The sequence below is a fragment of the Oratosquilla oratoria genome, chromosome 27, assembly GCF_046742065.1.
Source record: "Oratosquilla oratoria isolate Oo_2021 chromosome 27, ASM4674206v1, whole genome shotgun sequence".
Lineage (NCBI taxonomy): Eukaryota > Metazoa > Arthropoda > Malacostraca > Stomatopoda > Squillidae > Oratosquilla > Oratosquilla oratoria.
In genome coordinates, this window is record NC_134803.1 from 12,154,810 (window position 1) to 12,171,282 (window position 16,473).

Consider the following 16,473-nt stretch of genomic DNA (forward strand, 5'->3'; position numbering starts at 1 on the left):
CGGGAGAGATGAGGTGTCCCAAAAATGGGACAGACTTTTTCCCGAAGCTGCATTTGTCAAAGCGGACAACGAGGCCGTTGTCCTGGAGACGCTCGAGGGTGGTCCGCAGGTGTTGGAGGTGCTGGTCAAGCGAGTTGGAGAAGACCAGAATATCGTCGATGTAGCAGACGCAGAAGTCGAGGTCGCCAAGGATGCCGTCCACTAGGCGCTGGAAGGTCGCACCTGAGTTTTGCAAGCCGAAACAGGAGTAATTAAAGGTCTACGTCCCGAAAGTGGTGGTGATGGCGGTCTTCGGGATGTCGTCTGTATGTACCGGAACTCGGTAGTAGTCCTTCAGGAGGGCCAATGTCGAAAAGATCTTGGCGCCGTTGAGGTATGTGGTGACGTCAGCGATGTTTTGGAGTGGGTAGTGGTCAGGTTCCATCATCATGTTCATTCGCCGGTAATTCACACAGGGGCGCCAGGAACCATCGTTCTTCTTGACGAGGTGGAGAGGGGAGGACCAAGGGCTGGAGGCCTTTTGGCAGAAGCCTTGTCTCTCCATCTCTTGGAAGGTTTTCTTGGCGACGGCGAGTTTCTCGGGCGGTAGGCGGCGGTATTTGGCAAATACCGGGGGCCCAGACGTCTTGATGTAGTGGTACACGCCATTTTTAGCTGGCGTCTGTGGTGTCTGTTGGAGTTCAGGCTTGAAGACGTCGGGGAATTCTGTGACCAGGTGGGCGTAGGGCATTCTAACGTCAATGGCGGCGACCGTGGTTTGCTATGGCGCGATTTGCAGGGTCGTCGAGGTGGATGCGGTTGCGCAGACTAGGCGGCTGTTGGCGACGTCGACCAGTAACCTGTAATGAGCTAGGAAGTCAGCACCGAGGAGGGGCGTCTTGATGTCTGCCAGGATGAAGTTCCATGAGTAGTAGCGACTCCCAAAGGTGAGGTGCAGGCGTTTCCACCCGTAGGTGGCTATGGTAGTGCCGTTAGCGGCAGCAGGCCTTAACGCCAACGTCCTTGGGGACCCGTCGTTCTGCAGCGGATGCAGGAAATATGGACCTGCATGCGACGTTAGAGGCCTTGTCGTTGATGTAGAGGCCACCGTGATGGATGGTGGCCCTTTTAGGCGTTTTTGTCCAGGTACATCCTGGTTGGCATTTCTTGGCGAAGGCGCCGAATCTTGTGTAGTAGTAGCAGAGGTGCGGTGGTCCGGCGTCGCTGCCTTTGCTGGTGTTGTTAGCGCCTGTTGGCTGGCGATGCTGCTCCGGCGGAGATTTCGTCCGTGATGTCGTCGGCAGAACAGGCATCCTGACTCCTTGCTGCGGCGGCGTGGGCATTGGCGAGATGGTCCGCGTTCCGTGAAACTTCGTCGGTGATCATTTCCTCGGCGTTGCCAAGGGTGGATTGGACGGGCGCTGGGAGGCGCATGAGCCACAATTGACGAAGCATATCGACGTTCCTGCTGGTTCCATTGGCTGTGGGTGGGAGGCAAGCGATGGACATCATCTCGAAGTATGCTGTACTTGGTTTAATGTCCCCCAGTGGCTGTTGGGAGAGTTGGAGGATATTTGCGGCTCTGGAGACTGCTGACGGCGTGAATTCCTGAAGCAGGCACTGCTTCAGAACGTCACACTGGATAACGCCGTCGTGTTGATCGAGCCATTGGGAGATAAGCGGGAACACATCCTCGGGGATCGCCTCAAGAACATAGTCTGCCTTCGTTTGGGACGCGCTGATATTCCACAGGCGGAACAGGAGGGAACGTCGACCGTAGAAAAAGGTGGCAGCTTAAGTGAGACGGTGTTAGCGGTGTTGGTACCGGGAAGCGTGGCGTCGGAGGTGGCAGCGGTAGATGGGTCCATTGTCACACCGGGGTCATCAGTGTAGCGATGCTACTGTGGTGAAGAGAAAGAGGTTTTGGTGAGTTCGTCTCCTTTATTGTAAAGTTCGAGTGAACTGATTTTACATGCGGCGGGAGCCGCTATATATATACCGCGTAGGTAGTCACCCGTGGTGCGTAATTACATAATTGCACTGGGTTAGGTTATGTCGGGTCAAGCAGGGTCGCACTGGCAGAGAAGCGTCAGGTCGTGGGCGACATCTTGCGCGTTCCATGCCACGTGATCATCGTGGTGTGTACTGGAGAAATTACATCTATCAACACTGGAACAGAGAAGAGAAAGAGGTGATTTGTTGACCATTTACAGAATTATGAAAGGGATTGAAATTCTTGATAGAGACGACTTATTAAAATGAGACAGAATAGAAATAAGAGGACACGAGAAGCTAAAGAAGGACAGTTACAGAAGATATTTGAAAAAGAATAGCTTCCCACATAGTGATTGATGTGTGGAACAAACTAAACGGAGAAACGATGAGTCCCAAAAATATACAAGATTTTAAGAATAAACTGGATGCGGAGAGATACGAAAACGGGTCACTACGAGCATAGCTCTCGTCCCGTAAAATACAACTAGGTAAACACACACACACACACACAGTGAAAGGTGGAGAGGATCTATGGGGAAATGTATTACTTGAAATGACTATAGAACATACAATGACACAATGGGTAAAAGAAAATACCAGATGTACAAGTAATGAATAACCATGAAGACTAGATTTAATATTTACAACAGAACCTGAAATTGTGGATAAAATTTAATACAAGACACCATTTGGAGAGAGTGATTACATATTAGTAGAATTTGAGCTAAAGGAGGAATATATATAAAGAGAGAAATGAGAAATATAGAAAAGGAAGACTGATGTACAACAAAACGGACTTTGGGAAACGTAAGAAATTCTTCCAAAATGCAAATTTGGAAGAAAAAAAAGTCTACAATGAAGAGACACAAGTGGAAGAGAAATGGACGATTTCGATGGAAATTTATAATGAAGTGGATAAATACGTACCAAGACAGAAACAGGAAAAGGTGTATAATGGTGGTTCGACAGAAGATGCAGTGAGGCGAAAGATAGAGATAAAGCTTAGATAAAAAAAAAAACCTGAAATGTGGTAAATATATATCAACCACAGAAATAAATATGTAAAAGTGTGCAGAGCGTAAAAAACTACGAAAAAGACGTCATAGAAAAATGTAAAGATGAACCTTAGCTATTTTGTAGATATGTGAATGGTAACTTAAAGATAAAATGGAAATGGTGAAACTACGTCATGGAAATATAGAATACAGTGATACCTTGTGATGCGAAATTAATTCGTTCCGTGACCGCCGTCGTATGAATAAAAAAAAACTTTCTCAAAACAATTATTCCCATTTAAATTAATGGAAACAGAACCCGTTTCAGCGATACGAAATTACCCCCAAAACAAACTTAGATAACACAAAACAAGCAGGATTTATAGATAGATACATGAGTAATAACACACAGTAATACAATAATAAATAACAATGATAAATGTTATTCATCATATACCACGGAGATAGGTGATAGCGGCGAATGGAGGTGTGAGCCAGGAGGAGGGAGAAAGGGCAATGTGTACGACACACACACACGTACAGTGGGTAATGATAAACACAATTAAACATTATAAACACACACACATTACTAATGAAATTAAGATAACTAAGATTTTTTTTCTTTTTATATGATTTAAAACAGTACTAAACTATTTTGGGGGGGCTTTTCAATTTTTTTTTTTCGATTTAATTTTTGTATCATTACTTTCCATTTCACGTCTGGCCTTTTGGCCTCACCTTCATTACCTTCACTGCGTGGTCGCTTTAGGAGAAAACGATCAAGAGTAGTCTGTTTCTGCCTCTTTTTTAATATGTTGCGAAAGTGTGAAAGGCACAGATCATTAAATAAGGCACTTGCTCTCCCTGTAGATAATTTCTCAGTGTGCTCTTTCTCTACAAAACACACTTCTTGCCACTTGGCAAAGATATCACGAATTTCACCTCCTCCTGCTCGACACCTCCTCACTGCTGAGTTCTAGCATCACCTCCGAGTGGGTCATCTCCTGTAACTCCTTCAGCACCTCCGTCGTGAATTCTTCAGCATGCTCCTCAACAAGATCAGCAACATCTACCTCGTCTACCTCCAGCCCCATGAAACGACCAATGGACACGATCTCCTCCTCAACAGGTGGTTCTGGTGACTGTTCGAATCCCTCAGTCTTGCTCTGCAACGACACCAGGCCATAGCTTTTTCCAGGCCGAGTTCAAGGTTCTCCTGGTAAGCCCTTGCCAGGAAAGATTGCGAGTCTTAGATTACGATGTTGTAATGGTCTTTCCAAAATTGACGTAATGTTAGGTTGGTGTTTTCGCTAACTTCGAAACAACGCTTGAAGAGCTGTTTTGTGAACAGTTTCTTAAGATTTGAGATGACTTGTTGGTTCATGGGCTGGAGGATAGACGTTGTATTTGCGGGAAGAAGATACACAACGTTTATGAATTTGAATTCATCAAAGATGTCATCCTCAAGGCCTAAAGGATGACCAGGAGCATTATCCAAGAGGAGACAATTAAGTGGGAGACCGTTCTCCGTTAAGTATTTCTTGACATCAGGGCCAAAAACTATGTTCATCCACTCTAAAAAAAAAATTGACGGGTCACCCATGCCTTACTGTTTGCTCGCCACATAACTTGTAATTTCTTTCAAAACTTTATGAGCTTTAAAGGCCCTGGGGTTTTCAGTGGTACACAATTAACGGCTTAACTTTACAGTCGCCGCTAGCGTTAGCGCAAAGGACAAGAGTAAGCCTATCTTCCATAGGCTTGTGGCCGGGTAGGCTCTTTTCTTCCGCGGTGATAAACGTGCGCCAAGCCATTTTTTCTTTTTCCAAAACAGCGCAATTTCATCGCAGTTGAAAACTTACTGCGGTATGTATCCTTCTTGAGCTACAATAGATTCAAAAGTCTTTATGAAGTCTTCAGCTGCCTTAACATCTGCACTGGACGCTTCTCCATGCCTAATTACAGAGTGAATGCCACTTCATTGTTCTTCACCTGATTAACAACTTGGTCCTGTCATTTTTTATTTTGGCTTCCTCTAAGAGTTTTCGTGTCTTTGCTCATTCCACTTCATTAGCATCTTCCCTAATCCTTTTTTTTTTTTCCATGTTAACTTCCAAGATTTGCTAATTACTTATTTTGCCGTGGCTTGCAACTTGAACTTTATTTCATTGGACTAACGCATTTTCTCATATACTTGCCTAACCTATACATGCTATCAATCTGGTCTGTTATGTCCAAATCCTTCCCTACATAGACTTGCTGTAATTTCCCTAATCATTTGCATTTCTTTTTCTTGTCATAACTTTCATGAGGTGTTGTATTCTTTTTGGATTCAAAAGAGAAAGATGCAACTAGATTGTCTACAACATCTGTGATAAGAGATTCTCTCTTTTTTTTCTAAACTTGACTATTCCTTCTATGCTATCTCCTCTGTTGCTCCTTGATCTCTTTAAAGGTTACTCTATCTCTCCTATCCTCTGTTGTTGGCCTATCCTCCCTTTCCTCCACGTTGTTCAGATTTTTTCTCTCGTCAGTCAAGGTTTCATATTCCCTTTCCAATTCATAAATCTCTTTTCTGAGCCAGGTTTGTTCCCTTTTCTTGCTCAAGTTTTTGCTCGAGATCGTGCAATCTAGCCTCATGTGAGAAAATGAAGTCTAAATCTTTTCAGCTTTGTAAGAATTTCACTTACCTCCATGGTAGAGTATCCAACTTGAGACTTAGGTTTTTTTCACTCATTCCCTGCACTATAATGATTAATTTTTTTCAGTTGACTTCCTCACCTTTTTAGGTGTGAAGCCTTCGAAATCTTCCATTATTAGTGTTGATACAGCAGTAGAAGACAACACTTTGTGATGTAAACAAACTAGATTTTTTTTTTTTTTTTTTTTCCCTATCATGAGCGACTTCGGAGACGAAGACCACTATTTCCCTTCCCTGACTCTATCGATGTTTTGCCTCTACTATGACCCAGAATAGCTTTGCTTTCCCCCTGCCAATATAATTGGCAGTTATTTTCATCTGGATTTACTTGATAGGCAAATCTAGAGCGTCGCTTCGCGTCGCCGTCGCGTCATCATGATGAAAATCAATATTTTCCCGCCTTGATTCTCTCCTAAAGTTGGAACCAGCAATATCTTGTCCCTACTGTGACCCTGAAATATTTTTGCTTCCCCCTGTTCTCTCAATTGGTAATTCCATCTGGCTTTGCCTATTAACGGCAAATCTAGGAGCGTCGCGTCGAGACGCCGCCGCCGCTCGCGCGTGTGTGTATTTACCTAGTTGTATCTTACGGGAAGTAGAACTATCCTCGTGATGTCCCGTCTCAGTATCTCGCAGTATCTAAATTGTTCTTAAATTCGTGTATGGTTTTTGCAAACACTACCATTTCGTCCAGTTTGTTCCACACATCCACCACTCTGGTGGGCGTTCAGGCGACTATCCCTCGGATTAAAGGATAGGAGGGAGAAGGGTGTGACCAGTTCCCGTGTCTCTACTGATAGAGTAAACCGAAACAATGAAATAGAATTGCCCTCTTTCCTCTGAGACTTCTATTTCGCTTCCTCTTTCCCTCCCCCTTTCCTTTCATTCTCGTCACTCTTCCCTTTCTGATGTTCTTCCACTTCCTCTTCCTTCTCCTCCTCCTGTTCTCTTCTTCTCATTTTCTCATTTTCTTTTCGTTTTTCTTCTCTTCTTCTTCCTTCTTTTCCTCCTTTTCATTTTTTCTCCTCCTCCTCCTCCTCTTCATTATGCCAAACCTCATCCTTACCCAGCTCCTCTTAACCTTCTTGCCTGCTTCTGCCCCTTCTTTCACCTCTCCTTCTCTATTTTTCGTCCTCCTTACTCCCATTTCTGCCGTTGCTGCTCCTTCAGCCCTTCCCATCCTCCTCCTCCTCCTCTCCCTTCATCTACTTGCCTCCTGTCTCCTTAGGACCTTCACCTTCTCTCCTTCCTCAGTGGCTGTCTCCCTTCCTCTTCCTCCTTCATCCTTCTCCTTCTCTCCCCTCTTCCTCCTCCTCATCTTCTTCCTCTTTCTTCTGTCTCCTTCCTTTCCTTCCTCTTGTACCAAAGGATGACAAAGGAGGAGCATGCCGACAGGAGACCTTTTGGTCCATAACTAGGTTGGATGCGAAAAAATTATAATAATGATAGATAGATAAACAATGTTAAAATAAATAGGTAAAGATTAATAAACAAACAGGTAAATAGTAAATAATAATAAATAAATAATAATAGACAAATAATAACAAATAATATAAGATAAATTGCAGGCATTACAGCATCTTGCTTGGGTGTTTATCTAAACGAATTTTAAAGCTTCGAACTGAACTACGTTGCACTGCCTCTGCAGGAAGTTTGTTCCTTTCATTAACTACACGGTTGGCGAAGTTGTTTCTACCCATTTCCAAATTAAATATATTTCCTGACAATTTGAGACCATTATTTCTTGTCTGATTCTCATTCAGTGTGAAAATGTTGTCACTTTTGATGTCGGTTCCCTTTAGAATCTTAACAGATTCATATGTTTTAGTCGGTTTTCGTATGATTTATTTTTGATGTTTGGAATCAGTTTTGGGGCACGCTGTTGTACTTTAATGAGATTCGGTTACCATACGGAAACAGTATATTCCAAATGTGGACGAACTAACGATTTATATAGCTTGTTCATGAGAGATGGACTTTTGAAGTCAAAAGATCGTGCAATCAGTCCTAGAATATTATTTGCTTTCTCTGAGGCTGAAATACACGGCTTAAATGATTTGAGATCGTTACTGATAATTACGCCGTGATCCTTTTCATTATCCACTTTTGTTAACGAATTTCCAAATAACCTGTAATCGTACTTACTGCTATTTTTACCTCCTCCTCCTCCTCCCCTCATGCTCGCACGCCTCCTTGCTCCTCCTCCACTTACTTCTCCTCTTCCTATTGCTCCTCCTCTTTCTCCTCATTCTCCTCCTGTTCCTCCTCCTTTCCACCTCCTACTCGTACCACTTCTTCTTGCCCATCTTACCTCCTCCTCCTCCTCCTCTTCCTCCATCCGCCCTCAGTTTCCCTACTCGTCTTCCTATTTCTCATTTTCTACCTCTTCTTCCTGCTCCTCCCTCATCATCTTCTTCGCCATCCCCTCCCCCCCCCTTTTTCTTTACCTCCTCCTCCTCCTCCTCTTCATTCGCCTTTCGTGTCCTCGTCCTTCTTCGTAATTTCTGGCCCTACTCTTTATCCTTCTCATCCTCCTCCTCTTCCTTTTCATTTCCTTTTTCTTACTTCTTCTTTCCCCTCTTCCTCATTTCTCTTCCTGCTTTTTCTCCTTCTCTTTCTACGTATAGGGTTTTGGTTTTATAAGTTTTATGTGGTGAATATCTTAAGGACTTAGACATCCTTGCGGACCAGTCATGCAGCATTCCTTTGTCTAATATCCTTTCAAAGAGCACACATGCAAATCACATTCTACTCGCCCTCCGTCCTGCTCCCATTGTTACCTCTGCCACCTGCAGGTTCCACCGCTTTGATGCCGCCATATTGCTCTCGAGGATAGAGGCGCAGGTTGTTGCCGACGAAATACCAGATCTCCTTCTAGGCCCCTCCTCCCCTTCTTCCTCCATCTTAGATCTTCTTCTAAGCCCCTCCTCCCCTTCCTCCACCTTAGATCTTCTTCTAGGCTCCTCCTCCTCTCTCTGTTCCTGATCTTCCTCTTCCTTCTCAATCTTCCTCTCCCCATACACTTCCGTTTTGTTTTTGTTTTTTTGTTTTTTTTTTTCCATCTCCTCGTTGCTCCCACCTACTTGGACACATGCATCATTACCTCCGCTATTATCTGTATCTCGTTGGCACTACCGCTGTCACTACCTCCACCACTACTACCACCACCACCGCCGCCACCGCTGCCGCCGATACCTACCTCCTCTTCCACCACATTTATCACCAACACCGCCACCACCACTTCCTCAGCCAGTCCTGTCGCGGGCGACCTCACGGCGGGAACAGAGCTCCGCTCTCCGGGTGCTTAGCGTGTTATCGAAAGGTATTTGTCAGCGCACCTTTGCCGATTTCCAGCCTACCCTGTGCACTCCCGCAGCCCCTTCCACGACCCCTCCTCCTCCTTCAGCCCATCGGCACCAGACACAAAAGTCACCAGTGATGAATGCCCGTGTGCGTGCGGACTGGTGTAGATGTGCCGCGTTCAATGTGCGATGTGACGGCGATGTAGGCCGTATATGTGCATCCTGGGTCGTCGCGCTCATTGTAACGTGAACCGCCCAAGTAAATTTGTCGACGTGGGGTCGTCACCCGTTTCGGCACGCGCGCTCGCGGTCGCCGCCGCGATCCGCTCGCTCGCTCGCTCTTGGCGAACGGAGGAGAGGCAGGACAGGACTTCTTCACGACTTACTTATCGCCGGGCTCCAAGTGTCAAATGTTTTGGGATGCATTGTGCTTGGCTAGATATAGCCAGCAGACTCCCTCCCCACCCCCCTTTTTTATTTATTTTTTTCTTGTGTGAAGGAAAATCATGACACTAGTGACGGTAATGGGTTTTGGGAACTCGGTATACGCAGAAGCTGTGTTCATACAAAATTGTCTTTTGAAATCATAAGAAATGTCTCCATAGGTAATATTGAACATACAAAGACGTGAAAATTGAGGAGTAGGTGTAGACCGTACCCATACGTACCCCATATTTGCATTAATGTCTGAAATCCAGATTAATGTAAACTCGTGGGTTGTCTGGTGCCCAGGACGCAATGTATGATGCACTGGGGTTATTACGAGCCCTTCCCTCTCATATATTTTATGTATTTGTTATTTTATTATCAATATCATCATTATTATTATTATTTTATTTATTTATTTATTTATTTATTTTTATTTTTTAACACCTGTTGCTACAGAGCCTATAATGAAGAAGAAGCGGGGTGTAGGAGGTCTCCTCGATGACGGGTTTGGGGAGTCGGGGTTCGTCATGTCCGATTCCTGGCCATGTTGTGGCTTCCTGCCTGAGGGTTGAGGTTTCTCGCTCACCGGACATCACCGGACACCACCAGACACCTTCCCGACTTAACCTGCAATATCGGATATCCCTTGAAGACCAAAAAAAAAAAAAAATCCGGAGGAAAACGCCGAGACGTGTTTCGTTATCATTAATTTCTTAAGGAAGGTAACAATTACTTATCGAGGACTTAGATGGCTTGAATGCCCTCAAGCCATCTCGAAGAGAATGGGATATGGCTGACGCCAGAAAATAATACTTCGGTTGAGTCGGACGGGCGGAGGGAAGAAGGGAGACTTACTTCCGAACTGCGTACGAGGATTTATGTCATTTGATTTCTGACAAAAGTAGAGACCATATGTGATAGTCCTGCGCATAGTGCTTACAAAGTAAATTCAATGGGTTGCATTTGCGTATATTTACATCCTTATATATATATATATATATAATGTATCTGTGCTTCAAATGATAACGCTAGTAAATGTGCCGCAGCTTGATATTTTTCATATATTCTTTTTTCACTGGCACTCTTACAAAGGGTGCACTTATACGTTTATATGTCCAGTATACCTCTCCTTGATCCCTCTGCACCTACAAGGATGTCACGGAGACGACAGAACGGGTTAATTGGTTTCTTGTCCTTACGTTCAGGAGTTAATGGTAGTTATTCAAGTGTTATGTAACAAACACGAGGTAAGATAAGGGAGACTGAAACAGCTCAGGTGCCAACGGACACCTAGGCGTCGGGGCTTGTAAAAGGTGTTATGAAGTGCACAAGGTGTATTTTCTTTGATATACTTTTCTTTACTTGTTTTCGTGTTTTTGTTATTATTATCATTATCATTATTAGTCAAAATTATTGGTAAATGGGTGTGACCCACGATCGCTGTGTATGTAGCTGTTCCCAACACTGCTGATTACAGCATTGTGTTATGTGTAGTACTGCCGATACGGAACGCTGAAAGTCGTTAGCTTATTGTAGCGATTTTTGTCATCTCGATTGCAAACGCAGAAAAAAGTAAATTTTGTCTTGGGACTGATACTATATAACTCCATAGTGTTATGATATATAACACATATTCTATTTCAGCAAGCGTTGTAAGAAATAATTTATTCTTACCCAACTCCCACAAGCACACGTCACTATCGAAGCTCTCAAATGTATTCAGGTAATTCCTGTAAGAGAAAACTCCTCGTACCCCCCCACCCCCGCCGGCCTTCCTCTTCCTTTTCCGCTCCCTTCCCCTCCGTTCTCACACCAGCCCGACCACAGGTCCGTAGGAGTGTTCCTATGATCGGATGTCGTTGAGCGTTGGACCCAAAACCAGTGTTGCCAGCTTTTGACAACATAATGGATTGTGTTTTTTTTTTTTGTGTGTGTGTTTTTTTTCGGTTAACGCTTGGTGATTACATACGCATTTATTTTTTTACTTAGTTATTTTATTATTCGTTTATTTATTTATTCATTCATCCATTCAATTTATCTGTTTGTTTATTAATTAATTTACATATTTATCAATTTATTTTCGTCCGACGGTTCCTACGTAGTAAAACTTTTCGACTGAGGAGTGTTTGCTTTGGTCTAGCTAACTTAATCACTCCCAAGCTACCAGTTAAATCTAATTGTCTGCTGCTGCCTATTAAATCTGCTTTGGCACTAAGCTGCGTGCATTTACCTGTGGACCAGGTGTCAGCTTCCATCTCCCAACAAAGTATGCCAGATTTTACTCCTCACCACCGCCTCTCACTTTTATATTATAATCCTATTGCACTGTCAGAATGTATATATCCCATTTCTTTGCCAGGTGCTATTCTACACCTGCTTACGAACTGGTAGCTCTGATCCTAATCACCGTTTATAAACTATTCACAAGACCGCTCTTCAGCTCAGGGAAGTGACCGTTACTCAAGTCACAAAGCATTATGTGACTACTAGGTTGCAGAGTTTAACCGAGAGAATGCCTTTAACCATCACCCCCTGTGAGGAGAGACCCGGCGAATAAAAAGAAACTTGCGCTGAGCCCAAGATTGCCATGATCGAAATTGACCCGCAACTCAGCACACGAATATATAAATATATGTATATATATATATATATATATATATATATATATATATATATATATATTTCATATATATATATATGTATATATATATATGTGTGTGTGTGTGTGTGTGAAGTATATAAGTATATATATATATATATATACATATATATATATATATTATATACATATATGATATATATATATATATATATATATATATATATATATATATATATATATATATATATATATTACACTTTTTTCTGATTGAGTGACAGCATACTCAGCATTAATGATCTTAATGGGTTAGGGTTTCCTTGCCAGTTTCTTATCTGTAGGTCGAAGGGAAAATATAATGTCGCCAAATTACAATATCTATCAATTTCACGATGTTTCGCCCGCAGCACCTGGCATTTTGAGGCAGAGTGGTGCTGCGGGCGAAACGTCGTAAACTTTGTAGATATTGTAGTTTTAATATAGACCAACATGGTTTCATTTGGCAATGTTTTACTTTCCCTTCCGCTTACAACAAAGAAATTGGCAAGGAAACGTGAAGCCATCAATAAGATCATCATTAACGCTGAGTATGCTGACTGCATCATTCAACCAGAAATGTATACAAGAAAATATGTTCAGAAAATTCACATATATATTTGTGTAAATTACATCATTTATTGGGAAGTTAAATTCGACAGTACCAGATGTATACCTCCCATATGTCTGATGCAGTCTTCTCCAAAATACCAGCCATTTACTGCCATCTCATGTTCGTGCCCTCCCGTGTGGCGGCCAGTTGGTGACTCACATGGGTCTAAAGAAACCCCCCGTGTTTCCATACCATCTGGTAATCATATTAATTTGTGCGGGGGCGATCTTTTACGGAGTTTAGCCTACGGACCAAGTCACTCGGCATGCTCTATGCCCTAGTAGAGACTTGCCTCCACTCTGAGGGAATGCTGGTCAGGTTGACTTCAACTATCCTTCTCCTATGTTACCATTCTTTTATCTCTCCTATACCATCGTAGTGACTTTACTTCTTCGGTGCAATATTTTCCTGGTTATTGGTGAAAAACCCTAATCGATGAATGAAGATATCTATAGTGTTTATCGTTAGCACGTTATAGTTGCGGTATCGAAATAAGACGAATACGATCACTTTGTGTGATTAAAAGATGCCTCGAAATTTGAATTGCCTACTTTGCTTAGGTAGTTCATAGAAATAATTGTAGACTACTTAATACCATGTATTTGCATGCTTTAAGGTTGTCTATGTTTACGTATTGGAAGTCGAATACTAATCACTTCCGTACCTGGCATAACATCCTTTTGTTTCATTTGACGTCAGGCTGCTTTATCTCTGTGACATCCCTTTGGGTCCTTGTTCAACCCCTGTCGTACCACGTAGCACTCTTCCGGCAGCTACCTGGTTGTTTTCTTCACTCTTCCGTAATACCTCGTTGATAGTGAAGAGATTAAATCCGGAACGTTTTGGAGGGAATCATTTCAAAGCCCTTCCTTCCATGCTGCAGGATAGATAACCCCCTTTGTTTTGGTCACGGCCAAGCTACGATGACGTCCTTTATATGTTCTGGTCTGGTTAACGTTAAACTATCTCATTCAGCTGAGGGCAAGGCCTGTACTGTGGGACTGAGGGTTTATTGTTACTATTCACTCGACTGGTTACCTGGGAATGTTCAGGTCATGTGAGCCCAAAAAGAGGCTCGCTTGTGTCGTCCCTTCACTTCTCATCCTTTCACCCCGACGCCGCCCCTTACAATGTTCTGTATCCATAGGAGGACCTCAGTAATCTAATGAGATAGGACTTAAGCTGTGGAATGAGACAGTCGATGCAGGAGCTTATTACGTCGTCGATGTATTTTTATATTTCCCGTAAATTCGCCGCCAATTCTCGTTGACCGAATCGCCTGGTATACGAAGAGTTTATTAAAAGACGTGAATCTAAAAATATCAACAGTGGCTGCACACCCCGGAATTTGGTAGTGTAGTATAGAGTGGGGAATGTTTGGTGGAATTTCTCCCGTTCTTAATCGAACGAGAGGGTAGTGCAATAGATTCGACAAGAACGAGATTGTAGAGGTGAGAAAAGGAAAGGGAACAAGAAAATTAAACGACGCAGAAATACTATTGTACTGCTGCTGTTCCCTTAACTGAAAGAAATGATTTCATAGCACTGTGCAGCTCTGTCGGAACTCGGTGAAGCGGCGCCTTTCCGGCACCTCTTGTGTTAATACTTAGGTAGAAGTAACATCTTTTTCCAGAATATCCATTCGTGTCGTATAGATATGATATAAATTTACTGTGAAGGTACTTTCTTTGATTTCTCATCTGTGTGAAAATTAAAGCGGAAATGAACTGGCCCGACCATACCCGATGTATACTGACAGCTCCAGCAGCTGAAATAAAAAGAGCACTGCAGGGGTACTTGGTGACCTGATTAAGATTTAACTTGTAAACCATAGTTCAAAAGTTTGAATGTAAACTGGTTTCAGATCCATTTTTCAACGAGTTTTCTTAAATGAATAATGTTTTATGATAGGAACTGTATTGAAAAGGTTCAGCATTCCTTCGTGCAAGGTGGTGCGACCTCGTCCTTGCGTTTGTTGGGTACTGGCCAATGCACGCGGTGCTGCGGACTCCCCTTGACTGATTCGTGCATACCAAGCCGCGGATCAGGGCTTGAATATCCACAGGTTACGCGGGATTCCTAGAACACGCACAAACCGTTTTAACTTTGTTTCACTCCTGTTAAAAAGCGTTTCCGCTCCAAAGGTATGTCGTCGACATATTTTGGAAAGAATTGTAATAAAATTTTCAAATTATTTTATCTATGGTCATGTAAGCCTCAGTTTGAAAGGTATGTCATCCTTTATGTCTTAGGATGTTTTTTAGTAGATTTGTATTCTCCATATGGCGGTTAAACCAGTCTCACAATCTAGAAATGAAGTATACGAAAGGATATTCATGAAAGGTACATGTCTGATTTGAACGACTATAGAGGAAGTAACCTTGAAGTATGTTTGGGATTAATCTTATGTACACGTATAAAAATGTAGGGTGGCGACGGAGATCCGTAGTTGCGGATAGCGGCAAGTTCGGTCTTTCGTGATGGTGGCTAGGCAACTAAGAATAGGCCATCACTCGCTTCCTCGTCTACCTAACCTTCGCGTACGCAGTGCACGCCGACCCAAGATCTAAGAATATAAGGTCTAACCACTTCCGACCGAATTTCGAGGGAGTTGGCGCAGCGGGCCCGTGAACGTCACCTGGCTGTTCAAAGTGGGGTTCACGGGTCCTATAGCTGTCAGTTGAAGCTGGTCCGTCGTTCGAATTGGTTGTTGCCTTCGCTCGCACCGCTCCACGCAATTAGTTATATTCTGACAAATATTATATAAAATATATATATATAAATATATATAAAATATTATAGTTCCTGTCTATATAAATGAATATATAATATATATGATATATATATATATATATATTTATATAATATATAAAATATTATAGTTACTGTCTTCCTTGGCGTTTCACAGTTTTCTTCAGTGTTTCACAAAGAGAAAATGGACCCAGCCTAATGACGTCAGAAGCTGCGCAGAAGAATTCCAACGGTCTGACCTGTATATTTAGACCTTGCGCCGACCTAGCCTCTCTATTTCTCAATCGTTACTACGTTCATTTTCATTTTCCATGTTTTCCTGTTGTGTAGCCCTAACATTTTGTGATTTCTTTTTTTTATATTGTTGGAGTGATTTTTTGCTTTACTTTATTAATGTAGAGGTTTTGAATCCAGGGGCTTCCCAAGGCTTCACAGCCTCATAGCCAAGGCTTGGCTTCATAGCGTTAGTTACCTGACTTAATTGCACTTTTTTTATGAGTGCGAACCCTCCAGAACAATACACAAATAACATATTTGCTGACAAGAAATATATTAAATAAATTAATGTGCGTTATCGCCAGCGTTAAAGCTTAAGTTTTTAACCTATTAAACTCCGATGACAAGATTCTTGTCATTTGATCAAATAAAACAAAAAATCATAAAACACCAAAATGTTTGATCAAACACCAGAAAAATATGACGACAGTCCTCGCTTCGCTCGCGAGCGAAGCGAGGACTGACGTCATATTTTTTTGGTGTTTGATCAAACATTTTGGTGTTTTATGATTTTTTGTTTTTTGACCAAATGACAAGAATTTTGTCATCGGAGTTTAATGGGTTAAAGGTGTTGGAGCTGTCAGTACGTCAGGTCGGACCAATTTAAATCCTGTTTACCTCTCACGGTGATTATACAAAAAGTCATGCAAGCTATCTAAAGATAAATCAATGTCATACATATATGAATAGTGTCAATATATTTTAGAAGTGATGAGAAATGATTGAATGTAAAAACTTGTTAACAAGAAGTGACGAAACTGCTCTCCGGCAAGCGACAGTAGTGCATCCGATTTTTG

The 16,473-nt window shown here is 42.5% G+C and overlaps 1 protein-coding gene and 1 long non-coding RNA gene across 5 annotated transcripts in view; one reads left to right on the top strand and one right to left on the bottom strand.

Annotated features, from left to right (window-relative positions):
- The window catches only part of Naxd (NAD(P)HX dehydratase), a 54,606-nt gene that overhangs the window by 22,732 nt on the left and 15,401 nt on the right, over positions 1–16,473 (top strand). Inside the window, exon 1 of one of the 4 annotated variants that reach the window (XM_076210237.1) lies at positions 8,837–8,992. The exons of 2 other annotated variants lie outside the window; for them this stretch is intronic. The gene's annotated coding sequence lies outside the window, so the exon portion shown is untranslated. Of the gene's footprint in view, positions 1–8,836; positions 8,993–15,610; positions 15,633–16,473 lie in introns of those variants that run through there. One more of the 4 variants, XM_076210238.1, reaches the window with a different exon arrangement.
- Positions 1,901–9,004, bottom strand: LOC143039899 (uncharacterized). The gene is made up of 2 exons (XR_012967674.1): positions 8,870–9,004; positions 1,901–2,148 (listed from the first exon to the last, which is right to left on the bottom strand). It is a non-coding gene; the product is annotated as an uncharacterized LOC143039899 (long non-coding RNA).